Genomic DNA, 21,106 nt, shown 5'->3' with positions numbered 1-21,106 from the left:
TTTTCCAGATTTTTCTTCTAAGAAAGCTTTGGCAGAGGCTGGAACCCCTGCCTTCCTGCTTTGGCTGTTAAAGCCCTTTAAGATGATGTATAACATACTGGGCTATAAATACTGCAAACCTGACACGACTTAACTTGATGCATTTGAAATGGCAGATTTAACGTGTTCTGGAAATATTATGACAACACAAGACGAGGCACGCTTTCCTTTGTGTCTTAAGGTCGTACCCTGAGTGAACTCTCTTTACCTCTTTGAGTATTTACATATTCCCTCTCAGCATTAGCATGGTTTATGGATACCAAATGTTTCCTGTCTTACCTCACCCTACATGTGACACAGTGTAAGTTTGGCCAGGTTAGAGCTAATGATAAAGATAGATTTATTAAAAGTGATGTAATGGTTAAATATGGCAGAATAATAAGAAAAGTTTCAAAAGTTATAGCAGGCACCACTTTAAATTGATCATTCATGTTTTTTTAAGGCCTCTGGGAATTTGGTTTCAACTGGTTTTGATCTTTCACGTTCCCTAAGTTTTCAACAACTAATGCTAACCATTTCCTAGCTTACAAAATGTTAGCTAACTTTATGGTAGCTAGGAGGTTAGCTATTTGTTTGTTCTTAGCTAACTTTGTGGTTTGTTTTTGTTGTTGTTTTGTTTTTTGCTAACTTTCTGTTGTTAAAAAATTAAGCTAGTTACTTGTTCCTTGCTAAAGTTACGTTTATTGCAAATTTTGTTGTTTAAAAATGTAATTTTCTTTTATTTAGTTGCGCTAACAGTAGCATTAGGTTATAGCAAAGACTTAGTTATTCACTGACATAGACTTTGTGACGAAATACTTTAGGTCCAGGTAGCGTTTGGTGAAAAGGCCTCCGCATTAACAGCTGTAGGGAGCCCACCTGTCAGTCAGGTGAGCTGTGCCTCAAATTGGGCAAACTAATAATCTTAATATCTTCAAAACTGCTGTGTATCTCAAATAATAATAATAATAATAATAATAATAATAATAATAATAATAATAATAAGATCCATTCTGAAAAGTGTGTTGTTTGAGAATTAAGCTATTTAGACTTTTGTCATTTTTTCTACCAGGATATAAACAAGTTTCTTTTTTTCTTTTGAAAGTTCCCACTTACGTTGTCCCCAGCTAACAATAGCACTAGCCACAAAGTGACTGGATTGCTAGTATTAACTGTTGTCTGACTGTAGTAGATTGGCCACCATCTTTGGGTTTTTACAGCTCACTAGACATTTGCTAATCATCCTGGACGCAGAGCAAGTTGTTAAAGTTAAGTTTATTAAGTGATCAACACAAACCAACCAGTCACGACACTGACCCCTGCTCAGGATGGTAAGCCATAAATCAGCCAATACAGACCGTCTCAAGAGGCTCAAAACAAACAAAAGCCGTAGCTTGTGATTCTCCTTCCTCTCTTCCGGCCTGTCACTGTCGCGACATGTCCTTCCTGTGGTAGACGGGGTCAGTCAGATGGTGTTTCTATGTTCCAGGATCAGCTCCTTCCCTGTGTTTGCTCTTCAGGGAGAGGAGGAGGAAAGGAAAGTACAGCAAAGGGGGCCGTGACTCCTGATGAAGCCCAGACTCCCTTGTGAACACAGATAACAGCGAGAGAATAGGATGGATTTGAGCTTGCTGTGACAGTGCTGTGAAAGCTGCTCAAAAAACCTTCAAATGCATGTCAAAGAGTCAGAGATCACCAAAGACAGTGGAGTTTCTTCTCAGAGGAGCATGAGTTTTAAACCATCAAATAGTTAATATTTCACCACAAGGAAAGAAAGGTAAGTAACTTACATCAATGCAGACAAACGTCAACGAACGACAAAACCTTTAAGGTCCATCCTCTGAGAATCATGAATTTTGTGGCCAAACTAATGCATCCAGTTACTGGACAATTTCATATGATGAGTACAGTCTACTGATCTTCAGTTTCATACAGCAGACGCTTTTGTCCAAAGGGATGTACAACACCAGCAAGAATTTAGACAGAAGGAAAACCTAGTTGGTGCGACAACAGTTCAACAAGTTATTTGGCTGCAAGTGTTGCCATCAAGTGCAGGATCAATTGCTGCAACAATATGCTTTAACCTTCAACAACATTCAGTAATTAGTGCTTCTACCTCTGAGGACAAAGAGGAGAAGGCTCAGATTAAGGGTCTAAGTGTTCCCTGAACAGATGAGTCTTCAGACATCTCTTAAAATAGAAAGGGACTCTGTGGATCGTATAGAGTTAGGTAATTCATTCCACCATTTGGGAACAACAGAGGAGAAGAGTCTGGCTAGAGATTTGGAGCTGGGAGCACCAGGCGTCTTTCACAAGCAGAGCGTAGTGGACCAGAAGGGGTGTAGACCTGGAGGAGGGATCCCAGGTAGGCAGGAGCTGTTCTTGTCAATGTTTTGTTAACCAGGAGAAGAGCTTGGGGTGGTAAAGTCTAACCCCAAAAAAACTGACCCTTAAAGACTCTGATAGGTTGTCGAAAATATTTACCCAATCAAACACGATAGAACTTGCTGAAACCTAAAAAGTCTATCTGATGTTGGAACAAGGAGAAAAAAAATCACAGAATTATGAAAGACATCAAGAGTAGGGATGGGTACTGTTTTAGGTGCTTTTATGGGTACTGACTGAATTCCATGTGTAGTACCCAGTACCGATTTGCGTAAAATGAAACGGTACAATGATTAGGTACCTAAACAGAGTAGGCGATTTTCCGTACTGGACATGAACACTGCATTGCAAATTTATATAAATAGGTATAAATATGTTAAATTGGAAACTTATAAATCAATAATTATTACCACATTAACGTACAAAAAAGTACAGAAAATTGGTACCGATGAGCACCTATACCGATTGACAGTTACTGGGCATCAGAACCGTATCGTTTCAATTGTGAAAGGTACCCATCCCTAATCAAGAGTTATCTTCAGGGAACCAGAAGTTTAAACTATGAGAATGTTCACTTACATTTGACAGAAGTCAAGAAATCAGAAATACTTTAAAGACAGTAGTGGTGTCTATGTCTGAAGACCATTGACAAACCAAAAATTACCACATATAAGTATGATCTTTATAGAATAGAATAGAATAGAATAGAATAGAATAGAATAGAACAGATGCCTGAAGATCTCCAAAGGCTGTGGGGTTGATCCTCTGCGGGCCAAGAATTCAAAACTGTCTGACAGCATACTTAATAATAGGCTAAATGAGAAAACATGGTCCCCCATCAATGTTCCCATCCCATTCGTTGCTTCTGGGAACCATGTGTACCCAAACTTGTAAGTATCTATTGAAGTGTTGCAAAGATACAATAAAACAAACATTCAACTCATTCCAATTAAGATAAAAATGACCGAGGCTCATTCGAGAGCTGTATGAAACTCCTGGGAGTTAAATGTGAAAATGCTTGATCGAGAAAGTCAGAGATTTCTTCTCGCCATCTCAGAGTTGCCAGAGTAGTTTCAGCTTTCTGTGTTGTAATTGTAGCGTTATGCAACAGGATTTTCCTCACCACTAACCCTGAGTCTGGGCAAGCTCTCAACGGTCATCAAGGAGGAAAGAATAACTTTTCTTTAGAGATTAAAAAAGTCAATTCACTGTGGTGTTGGGAAACAATTGACGTAGGGTTTACTGTAGTATACAGTTATTAGTAAGAAAAACCATCAACCAGGGCCTAACGTGGTTGATTCCTGTTTAACCCCACTGGTTTTTCCGGTGCTGCTTCATTCAGTGACTGCAGAAACGATGAGGGCACTTGTGGAGGAGTTGGACCTCTGCAGGGGAACAAAGGAAACAGGTCAGCCTCTAATCTCAGTATAAACAGAGGGGAATACCCCAAACTTAGACCCCCCACCCCCTTTCCCCTCTCTTAACTCTTGTCTTGACCCCCCACTCTGTTATCTTGAGTGGGTGGCCTCTTAAAGAACCAAACCAAGGGACCAAAGCACATTCCTGAAGTCAACAAAAAGCTGCATGGAGAAGATATTTTTCTAAGCTATACATAAAGACATTTCTGTAAATCACAGAATGAAATGTTTTTTTTTTCTTTCTAAAGTTATGCCCACCATAACCACCAGGAGGGGCTCACTCCTTCTCCTAAAAGCTGCTTTTTGTTTTTGTTTTGGTTTTTTTTTTCTTTTTTTTTTGGGGGGGGGGGGGGAGGACAGAGAACACAAGTAACTAAATGATGAAAAATGACAAACGATGCCAAATCATGGTGAGAAGGTCACTGAAAAAACAGTATCACCTAGTGAGTTGTGTTAAAAAAATGTTTTTCTGTCAGTGCTCCTTTTGTCAGATTAGTTTTGCCTCTTTGTGATAGAATCAGAATCTAAATTTATTGCCAAGTACATTTGCACATACAAGAAATTTTTCTTGTTGTGTTGGTGCAAACAATTAACAAGAAAACAATGAAAATGCAGACAAAATATGGAAAAATTTAATATTTAAAATAAACAAATATACAAAAATATAAAAGTGTAATAACAATAATAATAATAATAATAATAATAATAATAATAATAATAATAATAATAATAATAATAATAATAATAATTAAATAAAATAATTAAATAAAAAAATTAAACAATGGGAATATTTAAAGAAAAATGGAATAATAACTATAATGAGAAAGTAACTCAGTCTATATACCGCCTATGACACTGCTGCTCATTAAATAAATGACTTATTTGTTTTGCTCCATATGTTCTAATTTTATTATTTTAATGATTTATTCAGCCCTGTGATAGACTAGGGACCTGTGCAGCTCCCGCAACCCCAAAAAGGAGAAAGAGATGAATGATTTATTGGTTGTGCGACTTCCTGTGATTGACTGGAAACCTGTGCAGGGTCCATCCTGCATTTTACATGAATCCAGCTGGGGCTCATGCTTGTAGCTTTCCTGTGTTTATTTCTGGCAAAAGGCAGTTAGATGGTTGCAAAAATGACCCTCTATCTCCTTTGATTTTTACCCAAGTCAAATAAAGTGGATCATTACTTCGTATGGCTCATTTGTTGGTCGTAAACACCAAACTGGTTTTGTCTTCAGTGAAATTTTTACTATTTTTGCTCCTGTGTTTGTCTGGAGATCCTACATGTAACTATGGCTGCATTGTTTACATGCAAAATCAGCTGTTTGCAGCCTGTAGAATGTCAATGCTAACTGGTGCTAGGCCTGATGTTTCCCCACAAGGTAAGGAGAAGGAGGTGAGGATGACGTGCTGGTTCTCAGGTGTGAGCTAAGAAGTGGTGACATCGACCTGTTCGTCTGTCCATCGTTATTGTGAACGTAAGATCTATCTCCAATAAGATGGACGAGCTAGCCGTGCTAACCCAGCAACAGAGGGAATACCAGAAGGCAGAGTAGCATCATGCTATTCACAAGTATTTTGAATGCTTTTTGGACCCTTATTGTTAAGTGTAACCGGGATACCTAAGTGTTTCTGCTCTCTTTATAAACGACGGCTATTTCTGGCAATTAAACAGAAAAAAACAGCTTCAATCAAAAAGGCAACAGGAAAAATGGCGGTCCAACCACCTTTTTTTTTTTTTAACTTCAAGGTCATAAAATACTGATGTTTTTTTTTCATAGACTTGGGAATGAAAATGAACTGACTACAACTCTAATACCATAACAACAGATGTTGACAGAAAGGGGACGTACTGCATAGTTTCAGTTGTATTACTTCTTGTCATAAAAGTGTTTTTACACATCATGTCTGTCATCTTAAACAGATGGGGGTCACTAAAACACTGGACCAGTCTTCACCCAGAGAAGCCAAACCACTACACGTGCTTTACCCTCAGATTTACATCACAAAATGGACAAAGGAAAGGGCGAAGGAGAGCAAATGAGTCCATCAAACACGCCAAGACACTGACTGAAAGGAAGGAAGAGTCTGTTCGTCACAGATAACCTGAAACACCTGCTCTCATGTCTGTTCCACTGTACCATCCTGGAAAGTCATTAACCATAATTCGCTCAATGGCATGAGAATCCACATCACCGTCTCTCCTCTGCGGGAGTGAGTCGTGTTTTCACCTGGCTGCCAAATACATGTCAAGAAGACTACGTTTGTTTTTATGTAGTCTCCTGCAGAAAGCTGAATGTCTCTCTGCAAGGGAGGGGAATAGATATCCCAGCATGCAATAAGGCAACGTAAACATCAAAGGGCTAACCAGGGCTCTACCTTAAGACACAGAGGGAGGAGAGAATACATTTCTTAAAAACAATGCTTGACGTCATCTTACAAACACGCTCAGCGCTGGCCCTATTGTGTCAGGAGCCCCTGTAGTACATAAACATCCCCTCTGTATCCCATAATGACTATATTCAGACCCTGAGCAGGAAGTGATTTCATATCCAACATCCTCCTCAGACTTCCTCTCTCAGGTGGTCAACATTCTCGGCAGCCGCCCTTCCCACTCTGAGTGTGGGGGTGATGGAAAAGGGATGGGCCTGGACCTTTGTGCTGAAGTCTTTCAGCTAATGAGGGGCGGTGTTGTTTTTCTGTTTCCCATTTTTACCCCTTTCTTATCAATTCCCCTTATTCTGACAACTGTACAAGAAGCTGGGCTCTGCCTCTGATTGGGCAAACTCGCATTCTCACTATCCCCTAAACTGCCAAGTTATTAGGAAATTGGCGATTCAGACGGGATTTTTTTTTTTTTATACCAGGCTGTAAATATGTTTATTCCTGCTGAGGAAATGTTTTGGGTTTTTTTTGGCTAAGTGTGTATTTGATTTCCAGTACTTCCTGAGCCAGCCTCAAGCGGAAAACTCAGTGAACTGCAGATTTGAGCACTTCCACATTGCTTCATATTTTTAGACCAGAAGTTGCTGCTTGGAGGGAAGTCAGAGAGGCTAGCTAGTGCCGAGTCCCCAGCTAATACTAAGGCTAGCTTCACAGTGGCTGGTGGGTGTCAGACGAGTTGCAAAAGCCACAACACAATGGAAGTACAGCCACAATCGAAGTTAAAAAGGTTAGTTATCCAAACGAACACAGAAAAGTTGCAAAAGTAAGCAAATGAGAATTTTTTTGACTTGATCTATGATAAATAAAGCTTTGTAGGGGTCTCACCTTGTAATTTCGTCCATAGCAATTATATATTTTAATGTACTGGAAAAATACATCCTCTTATATTTAGCTTTATGAATCAATGATATTAGCATTAAAGCTATATTTATCATAGCTGAAGGTAAACATAAAACAATCATTTATTTACTTTCACAATTTTTCTGCTTCTGTTAGGATAACTGACCTTTTAACTTGTGACTGCATTTCCATTGAGTTGTGGCTTTTGCATTCAAGTTATTACTTTTGCAAATCAGTTGACACTTTCTGACCACCGTATAGCTTTGCCTGGAAAATATGAAAATCTAAGGTAGCTGCAATTTTTTGGATGCTAATTTTGGACAGTCAGTGGCATGTTTGCTTAGGATGTAATTCATGCATCCTTTGATAGAGTTTTTTCATTAAAACAACCAATAGCAGAAACTTTATCTTCAACTGGATTTGGTTCTTTGAAGACTACCTTACCTTTTAGCTACTGGTAGCTAAAAAAAATCTTTACAATATAAAGCATTCATAATCATACTCCAAGCTTACATTACAGTTAGCTAGTTATCGTCCCCATCTGGTTCGAGTGTACAAGCCTGTCCTTACAACATATGGCTGAATTAAATGGGGTGTGATGCCAACATGAGCTAAAATCTTAAGCTAGCAAATCTGCTGTTATATCTTAAAATATTGGTGCGATCCATTTGTAGTTAGAAGTCGAAATTTATGAATTAAAAGAAGGAAATTTCAACTGGTACGCCCCCTGAGGTCAGAATTTCCTACTGGTAAGTCAAGGGATCTATACCACCCCTGAGTTAACGATCAAAGATGGCTGCCCCTGGTGTATACAGTAATTAAGCTCCTGTTATATTCTGTTTGTTTTAGAATTTCTGACAAGCGTTTTTTGCAATAAATTAGCCATAAACATAGTATTATTTGATGTTTTTATGAATAAATTTTGCTGTTATGGCGAGTTTTCCTGACTTAGCAACTGGAACTATAGACTGGTGGTAGCGATGATGGTGGTGGTGGTGGTAGTCAACCAGGTTGCACGCTAAGGCTAGCTGATATGCTATTCTCACGATTCAATTCTATAACGGTTTTTGGGGTGCAGATCCAATTTCAATTGTGATTCTTTGATATTTAAGATTTTTGCGATTTTTACACATCACGTGAGTCAGAGAGAAAACATTTCACACTCTGCTGGAAAAATGTGGTAACTTTTTCCAGCAGAGCATGAAAAGGAGAATTTAATTTTGAAAAATTAAAAACACAAGAATCTCATTTTTCATATTTTCAAACAAAAAAATTGTATATATCGTAGAGCAATTTTTTCTCCCATCCCTATTGCATGCCCCATGAACTTAGCTATGAAGTGTGAAGCTTTTGTATGAATCCAGCCTATGGCAGCTTATAGATAGATTTCCTTTCATGATTTCAATAACTTTTTTTTTTAAATACTAACAGGAAGAAGTTAAATTACAAAGAACAAAGAAAAACTTGCAAACCCAACAGCCTCATTGGAAGAACAAACAGGAAGAAAAAAAAGGGGGATGGCTGACAGATAAATATTTCTTACCCTTTTAAAACCTTCAAGAAAATATTTGTTTGCGTTTTCCACAACTGAGCCAGGATTCAAACTCTTTCTTAAAGTCTCATTTCCTGTCGTCTCAGTTCTTTTCAATATAAATGATTTCTCTTGGCCTCACATCCAGATCATATATAAAACCCACTGTGGACCTGTCCCTTTGGCAAACACATTCAGCTTCACTGATTACAACAGAACAAGTATGAAGTCGAGCCGAGGAACCGCGGGGAGCTGACAAGCTAACGAAAAGGACTGACACGCTTGGCTGGGAGTCATAAAACCTTATGAGGGTACTTTAAGGTTAAAGCTGAACTCTGGCCAGAATTCCTTCAGCGAAATGTATTTCAACATTCTTTCCCAAAAATCAACGAGGCAGACGGTGGGTTGAGAAAGAAGGAGGGAAAGAAAGATGATAGACGGATTTAAGTAACATAATAAGTTACTTCAACTTTTCAATCAAGCACACGCTTTTCTCAGTTTCTTCATTAGAAACATGATTTACAACAAGTTTGCACAGACAAAAACAAAGATGGTTTATTTCTTTTAATGACTCCGACCTGTGAGTCAGTGAAGGGGGCAGAAGGTCACATGACCAAACAAAGACTGCGGAGTGTTTCAAGGTGACAGTGTAGACAAAAAAAGGCTGTTTTCAGGTGCAGTAAAGAGAAAAACGGAGCCAAACACACCTGTTCTGACCTCAAGATAAAGTTAGTCTTGTTTGCTCAGATGTGTGTATGAGTGAGTGTGTCCCAAACACACACTGGACTGGAGCCACAGAACAAACAGAGATACACTCTAAGTTGTCGTTTTGAAGCGATGTGAATGTTTTATACTCAAACCAGAGCCCCACTGAAGCACCAACTGGATGAGTGAACTATCTATTGACCATATGTGACCCCCTGCTGTGAGAAGGTCTTGGGAAGAACCTGACACAGACTAAAAAGTGACGGATGAAATGAGTGAGCCCAAAATAAATGAAAGGAGGAAGCAGCAGCAGCAGGTGGGGTCGAGAAACAAACAAACGCAGGGCTTGTTTTACACCCACCTGCTCCGCTGGCTGTCCTTTATCAGCTACTGACAGGGCAGACCACCAATTTACCACTGAAAAGGAAGTGTTAAAACAGAAACTGATCCCAAGAGCAGAGAAGAAAAAGATAAAATGCTATTTACAACAAAACATGTGGTTTCCCAGATGCTCAGCTACATGTAGACATGACCTGAACCAAAGGCCTACAACCTGCATCCTTGTAGCTTTGAAAAATATTGAAATAAAGAATTTTAATATTTCTTACATAGGGTATTGATGATTCAAGACATTGACTAAATCAAAGCACGTGTTAACATTTTGTTGAACTAAATCTTCATCCCATCTGTCAATAAAGCCTGCCACCGCTCTACTTCACCTCCTACAACATCAACAGCCCACCAACTTTCCATGCACCTGTGGCTAACCTCAAATTTTACAGCCCTGGGAAGATAACTACATCTACAAAAAGACTAATCTGGAGGAAAATACAAAATTTAATTCTGAGTGGATGGAGTCATTTAAATGCCAAAATGCCAGCCTACTGTATGGGTTTGACATGGGACAAGACATTAGCAAACAACTAAAAAACGATGAGTTAAGAGATATTATGAATATATATTTTCAAATTCAAGTATTCTTTAAAAATATATATATATATTTTGCAATTTATTAGATTTCCCTCATTTTTAAATTTTGCATTTTTGTAAATCTCAAAATTTTTTTGCAAACTTCTGTAAATTTTTGAATTTTACAATTTTTTGCACTTTAAAATTTTCTGAAATTTTTGCATTGTTTAGGTTTCAAAACTTTTTGAAAACTTGCAAATTTTTGGATTTCAAACGTAGAGATTTTTTTTTTGCATTTAAATTTGAATTTTTTAAAGATTCTTTTGTTTAGATTTGTTCAATTTCAGTTTCTGAAATTTTGCACATTTTTGAAATTCCAAATTTGTTTTGAGATTTTTGCAAACTTAGTTTAATTTTTGGGGGGGAAAATTGCAAATTTTTGAAATTTATTTTTTTAATTAAAAAAAATCTTTAATATTGTAATTTTTTTTTAGATTTTTGCAAATTTATTACAAATAAAAAATCTAAGATGTCACATTTACAATTTCATAAATTCCAAAAAATTCTTGTTTAAATAATTATTAACTAGATTTTGACTATTTATAGAATTTTTTTCACTTTATAGTCTTTACTGTGAAGATAAAGTAGATTTTGGGGCTCCAGAATTACTTAATCCCAATTGAGCTGAGGCAAAACAGCTCCTATGTAAGTAAAGGTTGCAGGCCCCTGGCCTAAACCTAACCGTATCAAGCAGATTTAGACAAACTAGCAGCAAGTGATCTCGGTGCATGTGCAATACATTTAAACAACAACTGGCATGAACAAATACACCAGCATTTTCTTTGAACAACCAAAGTTACAAAAAATCGCCATACTGGAAGGCTTAATTGAAAACCTCCATTTCCTGTGACCTAAAACTCTGTTCACATGTACAGTATGTGTGGACGGGGCTTTAGTTGCAATGTTTTCATTTCTCCAGCCCCCTGTCTGAATACTAACATTTATGATGAATGTGCAGCTTTGAAGATTCTGGTTGCATAACTTAATTAAACAGATACTTTGGCCTTATTTCAACAATATGGGGATTTTATAACAGTTGAATGAGCTCAAACTGAGTCAGATAAAATCAAAATAGTTTTAACATGAGAACTTTGTCAAGAAAAAAGCTTCAATCTATTGGTTTTTCATGTTTAAGCAAAGATGCTAATGATGGTGTTTATCCCTCCCCTGAACCAAACAGGACTTTCAGGCCGTCTGCTCAGGTTAAAGAACTGTCTCAACAGATAAATCCTCTCAGCGCACACCCAATGCTCAAGTCCCCCTTTAAAATCAGTGAAGGAACACTGAGGGAATCAATGGAGGCTACCAAAGGCTCAACTGAGAGATAAGAGTTAATTGCTCTGAGTTTTCAGTCGAAGACAGAGAGCGAGAGGTCTCTGAGGCCATCTGTAAACTTTATACCTTGCAACTCTGGGAATCCTTTTCATTTACTCTCCCTTCTCCGCTCTTTGACCCCCCCCAGCCTTTCAAGCACGCATACAAACACAGACAGTGATAGTAAGAGCTGGGATAGAGGCGAGAGGGGGGGTACGGTCTCTGAGTGGTGATTGAACTGTGAAAGTGACCCAGCGCAGACAGCCAATAGAGCGAAACGCTGATAAGAGGCTGGTGATCAATGGAGGAACGGAGTGTGCACAAGTGTGTCTGGATGTTTGTGCCTCTGTTCAAACTCAGCGTCAACTAGTCACCACCACCCACGTACGGCAAAGGGAGGGACTTCAGGTCGTATGTGTAGTCAGTGTGTCATTAAAGCAGACTATTTCACCACTTCATCAAATATTTCTGCTGTTATCAGTCTTAGACAGCACTGTATTCACAGACTGTATAAAACATGGACGTAGTCTCTGTGACATCACTCTTTTGTTTCTGAAGTGGAGTTTTCGAGCCTGTAGTCGATTGTTGCTATATTGGAAAAGCTGACTCAGCCTAACTTTCCGTAAATCCAGCATGAGGTAAAGAGGCGTGCCTTTAGCCGTCTCACTAAGAAGTATCAGTCAACTCAGCTCTCCGTCAGTCATACGGCAAGCCGACAGTCACAGATCGAGGAGTTCCTGTGCTTCCCACTCCATTGATAAGTCTCTCTTCATTTGTGTTGGGCTGTAAAACCTCAAACCTGTGACTCCTGCTCTGGCTTCGCTCATTATATATATCATATCTGGTGTATTTCAGCTGTTATAGATAATAATATTGTTTTCCATGACTAAGTAAAGACCAATAAAACCCAAGAAGAGTGGACTTTCTTCTTTTATGTCGCTCTTCCTGTTTTTAAACCAAAAAAACAGACTAAAAGTTCTTTTTTTGATCGCGTTCATCTCACCCACTCCATCCTTTGATCCTCTCCATGATCTCCGTCGTCTTCTCTCACGATGGTGCCGCTCTTTCTCTCTGAACTACCACGACACATCCTCAGTTGGAGCGTGAGCTGCCTGAACTTTTCGGACTTCTTGTTATGTCGTCTCGCTATGCCTCTGTCATTTCACATCTTCTCCTCATATCTATGCTGAGCTCTCGTTCAAAGAGCACACTGCTCTCACCCACAGTAGTTCATGAGCATGATTTTGAGTGACAAGCTCCACCAGACCGCGCCTCTATGAACTTCAGTGGCAGGAAATACGGACATTTTAATATTGGCCAGTTGAAAAAAATATGGATTTACAAATCTTCTCTTCTTTGTGTATTCATTTGATTAGTAATGCACTACAATTTTGTACTGTCCTAGAATTCAAATCATTTATTTCCGCACCTAAAGGAGATATGGGATTAAAGTGTGATTAAGTAGATTAATTAATTAAAAATCCTGTAATTAATTAGATCAATTTTTTAATCGCCTTACAGCAGTTAAACAAAGACCAAAATAAAGCACTTAAAAGTGCAAAAAACAGAAGAAAAAATTGTGATTTTTTTTTTAAATTAAAAATTGTTAAACAAATAATTTCTAAAACACATAAATTACAAAAAAAAAAAAAAAACAAACAAAAAAAAAAAACGGAAAATTACAAAAAAGAAAAAAAACCCCAGAAAATTACAAAAAAAAAATGGTTAATTAGATTACTTGATTGATAAAAAATCCTGTATTTTATTGGATCAATTTTTCATCACCTGACAGCAGTTAAACAAAGACTAAAATAAAGCATTTAAATGTGAAAAAAAAGAAGAAAAAAAAAATTTAAAAAAAGTTTAGATTTAAAAATTCGTAAACAAAAAATGTCTACAACAGAAAATTACAAAAAAACAGAAAATTACAAAAAAAAATGATTAATTAGATTAATTGTTTGATAATGTCTGTGATTAATTGGATCAATTTTTCATCACCTGACAGTAGTTAAACAAAGACTTAAACAAAGCATTTAAATGTGAGAAGAAGAAAAAATCCTTCCTTAGTGCTGTTTCAATGCAGACGTTACAACCAGACTAAGCAGGTTACTGCTGCAGGGCCAGTTTATTTCAGCTTTAGCTGGGTGTCAAAGTGCAGCTAATTCTATATCACCAGGTTATACTGGAGCTTACTGGAAAAAGTTAATTGATACATCGCCAAGAGGCAACTCTGTGACGGCACATCCCAAAACCATGTTAGGCCTCTTTGTGACCAGTAGCCCTTTGTGACCAGTAGTCCCTCATGGCGCCTTTTCATTTGGAGACCAGTTCATTTCTCAACCCGATAAATCCCTGAGCGCAGACTGACAGGCTCCCTGGGAAGACGGATGGGCCTGCAGAGACTTGTTAAGAGGGGGACCCTCAGCGCGCTCCTTCGGCCGGGAGCAGGAGGGGTGGTGGGGTCACGCTGGAGGTCAGCGTCCCACTTTTTAATCCACAACGCAACATGCATTCATCGAGTTTCTCTGAGGGAAACCTGAACTCAAATTCATGTGTGTTCACATGTGAGGAAGTTTTCCCTGTGTGGGATGTCAGCACTTCATTACGCTTTTCATTTTCTGCTTTTGCTGCTCGGGAGACGTGTTTTTCAGTGTATACATTACATGCTGGGAAACGGTGCAGATGGTGCCAATGACAAGGACCCGAGAGGATGATTAAGAGGTGGAAGGACAGAAACACGAATAACTGCATCCATGAAGCAGGAAACCAAGTCATCAGGCCTGTTTTGTGTCCTTGAATGCAACCTAATCCAGGCGCAGTGTGGTCTGGGGAGAGTTGGATCTATTTTTGAGTTGTTTTTGAAAATAACCCAACAGCATGTCCGCGTACCTCCTGTGGTGACATATCCAGAGTGTTTGTTAACATTAAATCTCTTTTTCACTCTCTGTACGGCTTTTGTGCTACACAACCCTTGATGCAACAGTTTCCTCTGCAGAACAGAAAGAGTCTATTTTACTCTCAGTGCAGCTCACTGCTGCCAAAACAGACCACCCTCTCTGCCGATATCTGTGCCGCTAAATCACAGATTTCTCCCTCCACCGCTGCCGCTGTCCAGCTTTTGTACGACTGTTATCCTCGTCTCAGCTCGCCCTTCCCTCCTGTTTACCACCTCATCTATCAGCCTGCGCGGTGACTCATATATTATTGTAGTGTTAACGTAGGGAAGCACCCGTCGACCCGGAAGATCTGCTCCTGGAGATTGAGCCAGAAGCTAAAAGACGCTTCCTGTCTCCCACCCCTGATTCCCCCTCTCTAACGTGGCCCACAGACACGTTCATCCACAGACGCGTTCATCTACAGCTCTTTTAACAATTTATGCTCATTAAAACATCAGATTAGGGATCTGTGCTCACTTTAATTTTGTTTTAGAGAAAGTGAACTGTATGTTGACAAAACTACATTTCTTGAAAACTAAGAAGATTTTGTGTTTTATTATTTTTCAGTCATGCTTCAGATTGTGCATGATTGTAACCATTAAAATACATTTCTAACTCACAAATTTTACTTTTTTAACAGAAAATATTGTGTATTTAAATACTGCTTTTTCAATTTTCACATGCAATCATCCAACCAGCGCTTACCTATTTTTTTTCGTCAATGCTTCCAAATGTGATTGAACCACAGGCTGTTTCTAAAGCACCTCTTAAGTCCAGCCATGGTGGCGGCCATGTTGGAGGCGCTGACTCAACCTAACCTAACTAGCATGATTATACAAAACTTTTAAATGTGAAAAAGTTAGCCATACAGCTGCAAACAATTTTTGGATCTAGGCTGCAAAATATTTAAACAATATTGATTCCAACCTGGGTGTTTACAAGACTTCCTTGGCTTTTAGCGCCAGCCTCGAGTGGACACTCAGGGAATTACGGTTTTGTGCAGTTGTGTAATTGTTTCATTCTTCCACACAAGAAGTTTCTGCTTGAATCCTTTTAGGAGCCCTATCCTTTATTCTCCTGCCCCACAGTTATTGTTATCAGTCACATTGTTTAGTCACAAGTTTATGATGAAGTTACTACATGCTAATTTAGTGTAAAACTGCGTTACATGAGAATTTTGCACATTTTATCATACTTAATGAAGGTTTTTGTTGTTGTTGTTTTCTCAATATGAGTTCTTCTGAATGGCAAGTTCGTTACTGACAGGGGATCATCTTGGCCCATTTAAGGAACCAGCAGATAAACTGGATTATCAAGTGCTGGATGGGGTCAATCTGACCTTGTGGTTTAACCATCTTTAAGACCATGTCCACACAAAACCGGGTAACTGGGAAACCACATATATTTTTTTTAAGTTGAGGCCTGTCGTCAACACAAAATAGCTGTTTAACATCACTAAAAATGATTTTCCTTTTTTCTAAAAACTATGGCCAAAGAGAAGATTTTGGAAAACTCTAGTTTGATTTTTTGTGTAGATGCCAAGAAATTGAGTTTTTGGTTCTCAAACGTCACAGCTGAATGACTGGGGCTCATTCTGATTGGCTGGCATGGATTTTAAGTCTGAAAAACACTGACAAATATGGGTTTGAAATGCTTCGAGCCGCACTTATTAGCAGGAATTTATTTTTAAAATTTCCAGCCTACGTGTGTACAAGGCCTGAGATTATCGGACTTGAGCTCTATCGCGCTGTACCCCCACCACTAAGCCACCACCCTACATTCTCCATGATATTCTCCATATGGAGTATTGGGAGAAATGTCTTAATCAAGGTTGCTTTTCAAGTGATGTAAAAAAGGCACAGATTTTTTTTTTTTTTTTTTCTAATTTGTTTTGTTAAGTCTTTGACAATGTTGTTTCAGTTCTTTTTTTTCCTAAAAACAGAAATTAAATAAAAATATTAGTTATTCTCATATTTGTCATATTCTGTAAGTTTTATTCAATCAAGAAAATTTCACTGAGATGAAATCTGTGTCCTGGCCGAGATGAGCAGCAGCATGTTAAAAACAAAGACCATTACCGGATAATTTTTAAAAAACCAAACAAAAAAACACGTCAACGGTATAACTTGCTAGCAAGATAATATCGTGTTTGATTGGGGTAAATATTTTCGACTATTGACGACCTATAAGATTCTAAAAGGGTCTGTTTTTTCAGGTTAGACTTTACCACTCACAAAACATTGACAAGAACAGCTCCTGCCTACCTGGGGTCCCTCATCCAGGTCTACACTCCTTCTGGCCCACTACTATCTGCTTGTGAAAGACGCCTGGTGCTCCCAGCCCAGCACGGCTCCAAATCACTAGCCAGACTCTTCTCCTCTGTTGTTCCCAAATGGTGGAATGAATTACCTAACTCTATACGATCCACAGAGTCTCTTTCTACTTTAAGAGATGACTGAAGACTCATCTGTTCAGGGAACACTCAGGCCCTTAATCTGAGCCATCTCCTCTTTGTCCTCAAGGGTAGAATGAGTCAGAAGGTCTCAGACCCAGCTCTTAGTGAATTTCCAGCATTTATTACTGAATGTTGTTGAAGGTTGAAGTATATTGTTGCAGCAGTTAATTGTGGTTAGTTGGCTACATTATTCTACATTATTTAAAAAAAAACCCACTTAGGTTTTTCCTTTTGTCTAAATTCTTGCTTGTGTTCTATGTCGCTTTGGACAAAAGCGTCTGCTAAATAAAACTTTCAAACTCTGGAGCACAGGGAAACTTGAAAACAAGGGAAAGGGTTTTTTTATCACAAGTTTGATGATTTTTTAAAAACCAAAGTAACTGACTCCTTAGAGAGGGGAAACCTGCGTATGCCGTCACAGTTACTTCGTCAGTCTGGCTTCAGTACTGTACCAAATAAACACTGAATTTGCAGAAATGTCATTTTTTTTTTGAGCAAACACATCATGTAGGGGACTAACTGTACATGTAGAATGGCTCTGGTGGTAGAAATGTTGATATTTTCCACTTTGGGACCGGCCGAAGTTTGCACATTCAAATGAATCGTGACAAAGTAAACAGCTGAGGGGAAAGTACAGTCTTCAAGAACAGCAAACCCCGTTCAGCTCTGCCAAAGACATTTTCTCTCACTGCCGTTGCCCACCGCTGTCCCTGCAGCAGACGGCCATACTGTATGACTCAGGGGTCGGAGGTCACAGCAGGTTTGCATTGAATCAAGCCGCAAACACACCCTGACACATGTTACAGATGTATCCTCCACTTCTCAGCACCGATACGTCCACATTTACGTCAAGGGAAGAGGATAATCACAACCAGGCAACAGTTGGTTAACTGAGCTGAAGCGCGTGGATTAAAGGCCGCGGCAGCAAATCTGAGCGCTGTTCGAAGCGATGGTCAGGGTGGGGCTGGGCGGGAGGCAAGCAGGTCTGCAGGACTGAGATAAATTCAGAGGGGAGTCGAGAGGAAGTGCTCTCACATCACTTCCTGTCTTTGTTTCGGCCGCTATTTTCAAGGCTCGGAATGCAGATCCTGTCAGGAGGTGAAGGAATTCAAAACAAGTTCATTAACCTCTGCGTAGGGGAGCACAGAGGTGGGAAAGGGTGTGTGTGCATGTGTGTGTGTTAAAAGTAATCATTAAAAAGTGATTCAACTATCTTCTTGACTTCTTTATCTTTTTTAAGAGCAGAGAAACCAACAAAGAGCTTCTCAGCGAGTGTTTGTTGTGCGTCCTGTGTGTGTGAGTCTCTACGTCTGTGGGAGAATGAGAAAACTCGAGCACCACACCCTCCTCACATCCTGTGGCAGGCCTGTCCTTGTGTGTCTCAGACCGGGGTCCAGAGGCATACCAAAGCCCTGCAGTCCCAGCGCACTGACATAAACACTGAGCCAGAAGAGGAAGTCCGTGTGTGATTGTGTGTTGATGTGCGTATTTGTAGCGCTGCAAACTGCTCAGAGGAAAACAGAGAAGCGAAATCAGTAAAGGAAGATGTTTCTTCAAAGACAAATAAAGTCCATAAACTTCTCTACATGCTTCACACATGTTTACAAAAAGAGAAGATAAGGAGTGTGCATCCTTTTCCAATCATAGCGACAAATCATCGACTTTAAAGATGGATGACAGGTCTCTACGTCCTCCAAACAGAATACCTCCACCACCAGCTCTGACATATCCCGCTGGTTAAGACTTTCAGAACTTGAGGGCCAATCCCAATTCTTCTCCTTAGCCCTTGGTTTTGTGCATGCACGTGTAATGAAGGGCTGTCCCATTTCTTGGTAGATCAAGGGGAAGAACTACAAACCCAGACCTCACGTGAAACCAAGGGTTGTCACAAATTTCCTATGATATCAATATTTTTTAGATATCCAATCCTTTGCTACTTCACGCTAATATTATCCATGTTTTGAACTGTTGGTTTTATTTTGAAGTCGATTGTTATAACAATCTACCAAACACAGCTATAGCTAACAATAGCTACAACGATGGGCAGACTGGGGTGATGGGTTCACAGCAGACAGACTTCACTGTGGTGGGCTGTGTTTAATGAGTGATTGGACAGATAAGCTGCATTCAGGAGCTGCATCAGTGACATAAGCTATGAAAGGCAAAGGCTTAGTGTTTAATATTGTTTATTGTTTATTTGGGGACCCATTAGTCACGACTTGAGTTGCTTCTACTCTTTCTGGGGTCCACTCATATAAATGTCAGTTTAATAAAGAACAGTCCAAAAAAGAATGTAATGTCTAGTGGGAGATCCATTCACATCCTCATTCCTCGATACGAAATACTAAGTTGTCTCGAGTTAATGGTGGAAGGTCTAAGAGCAGAGTTTTAAAAACATTAATGCTTCTGCTAAAGAAACAATTGATTAAACAAAATATTTGGCATTTTGGACATTGACATATTCCTACAAAAACAAAGCAAATACAGGCCAACCTAAAGCCAAGTGCATTTTTGAGATATTGGCTCTTCTGTCGCAATACAGCACCAATCTAGCAGCTATACGTTTACGGTTACAGAAGCGGCATCCATAACATTTGCTTTTCATGGCTTAACTGTCTCGTTTGTCATGTGACTTGGTGTATCTTGGTGGTGCATGTTTGTTCTGAGTCTGACTAACGTGACGTTAGTTTAGTTAGTTTGTAAAAATGTCTTTTGTTTGGAAGTGAATTAACAGCTGCGCTGCATACGACAGCCAGCGAGCATCTAGAAGTGACGACATAGTGGGGATCGAGTGAGAAGGGATCGTTTCTTAGAGACGTTTTTCTTACCCCTTGGCTGTTAAACAGAGGGCCAAGAGGAAGGGGTAAGAATGATAATTGGGATTGGCCCTTAATATTGATGGCGCGCCACTAAGTGAACAGCATCATGTCAGTTTGATGCTTAGTCATAGAAAGTTCAGTAGCTCTTGACTGAGAGTTACACACTGGATCAAAAATGTTGGTAACTGGCCATTAAAGAAAGAAAAAATACAATGTTGTTTCATTTGTTTCTTACAGGAAGCTCTAAAGCTAATCACCAACAGGGACATAACGCCAAACTCAACCCAGCTTTATTCATGTTAAGATAAAGGCAAGAGGCAGGTCTTAAACCTTTCTTTCAGTGCAATGAGCTTTTTTCCTTGGTGTGTCTTTGGTTTCTGGTATTTCTGCAGCTAGCCACTGGAGATTCTTAGGGAACTTCAATTTTTTAGCACTTCCCAAAGGTTTCGTACTTTTCTGTTTTATGGTGTGACGTGCTGAAAACACACTACCGTATTTTCCAATATCGATTAATCATGGCTACCGTAGTCAGGGGGCTTCGTCTAAGTAAGTGAGTGGTAAGAACCTGTAAAGAGGAATTTTGCTAAGTGCTAACATTAGCTCACAGGCTGGCCCGGGCTTCTTCTCTTGTTTATTGTTAGAGTAATACAGCGCCCCCCAAAGGTCTGGTATTTGAACTGATCTCTGGAAACGGCTTTTGTGGACAGCAGAAACAGCGTCTTTACAGCGCACTTTTTTTGAAAACGGCACAGAAAATAGTTGGATAGGAAAATGTGCGGCTCTGTGTGGATGTAGCCTGAGTTTGACTAACTTATCTGACTGTTTTGCTGACATTCCCTTTAGCGCAGCTCCATCTAGTGGATGCATAACGCAACCCCAGCCACTACTGTAGCTTCTACTCTATGCACCTTATAATGCGGTGCGTCCTATATATGAAAACAGTTTTCAAATAGGCCATTCATTGAAGGTGCGCCTTATACTAGGAAGCGCCTTGTAGTACGGAAAAAACGGTAAGCCCACCACAGGCCTCATCTACTGATATGTGAGATTTCGCAACCGTTTTTGGACCTAGAAACTGTTCAAGACAGATTTTTTAAAATAAAAACAGTTTTCAACATACAGTGCATCACTTCTTCGAAATAGTGTGAACAGCATGTTAGCCGACCTACAATGGAAACTTTTAAAAACAGGCTCCAAAGCAGATTTTTTCTGTACCACAGCAAGCCACTTAGTATTCACCAACACACCAGACAATCGTCCCAACTCTT

The sequence above is a fragment of the Halichoeres trimaculatus genome, unplaced genomic scaffold, assembly GCF_033239565.1.
Source record: "Halichoeres trimaculatus isolate MK-OKI-2021-1 unplaced genomic scaffold, fHalTri1.1 fHalTri1_scaffold_16, whole genome shotgun sequence".
Lineage (NCBI taxonomy): Eukaryota > Metazoa > Chordata > Actinopteri > Labriformes > Labridae > Halichoeres > Halichoeres trimaculatus.
The sequence above is the reverse complement of the archived record's forward strand: the minus strand, read 5'-3'. Positions refer to the sequence as shown.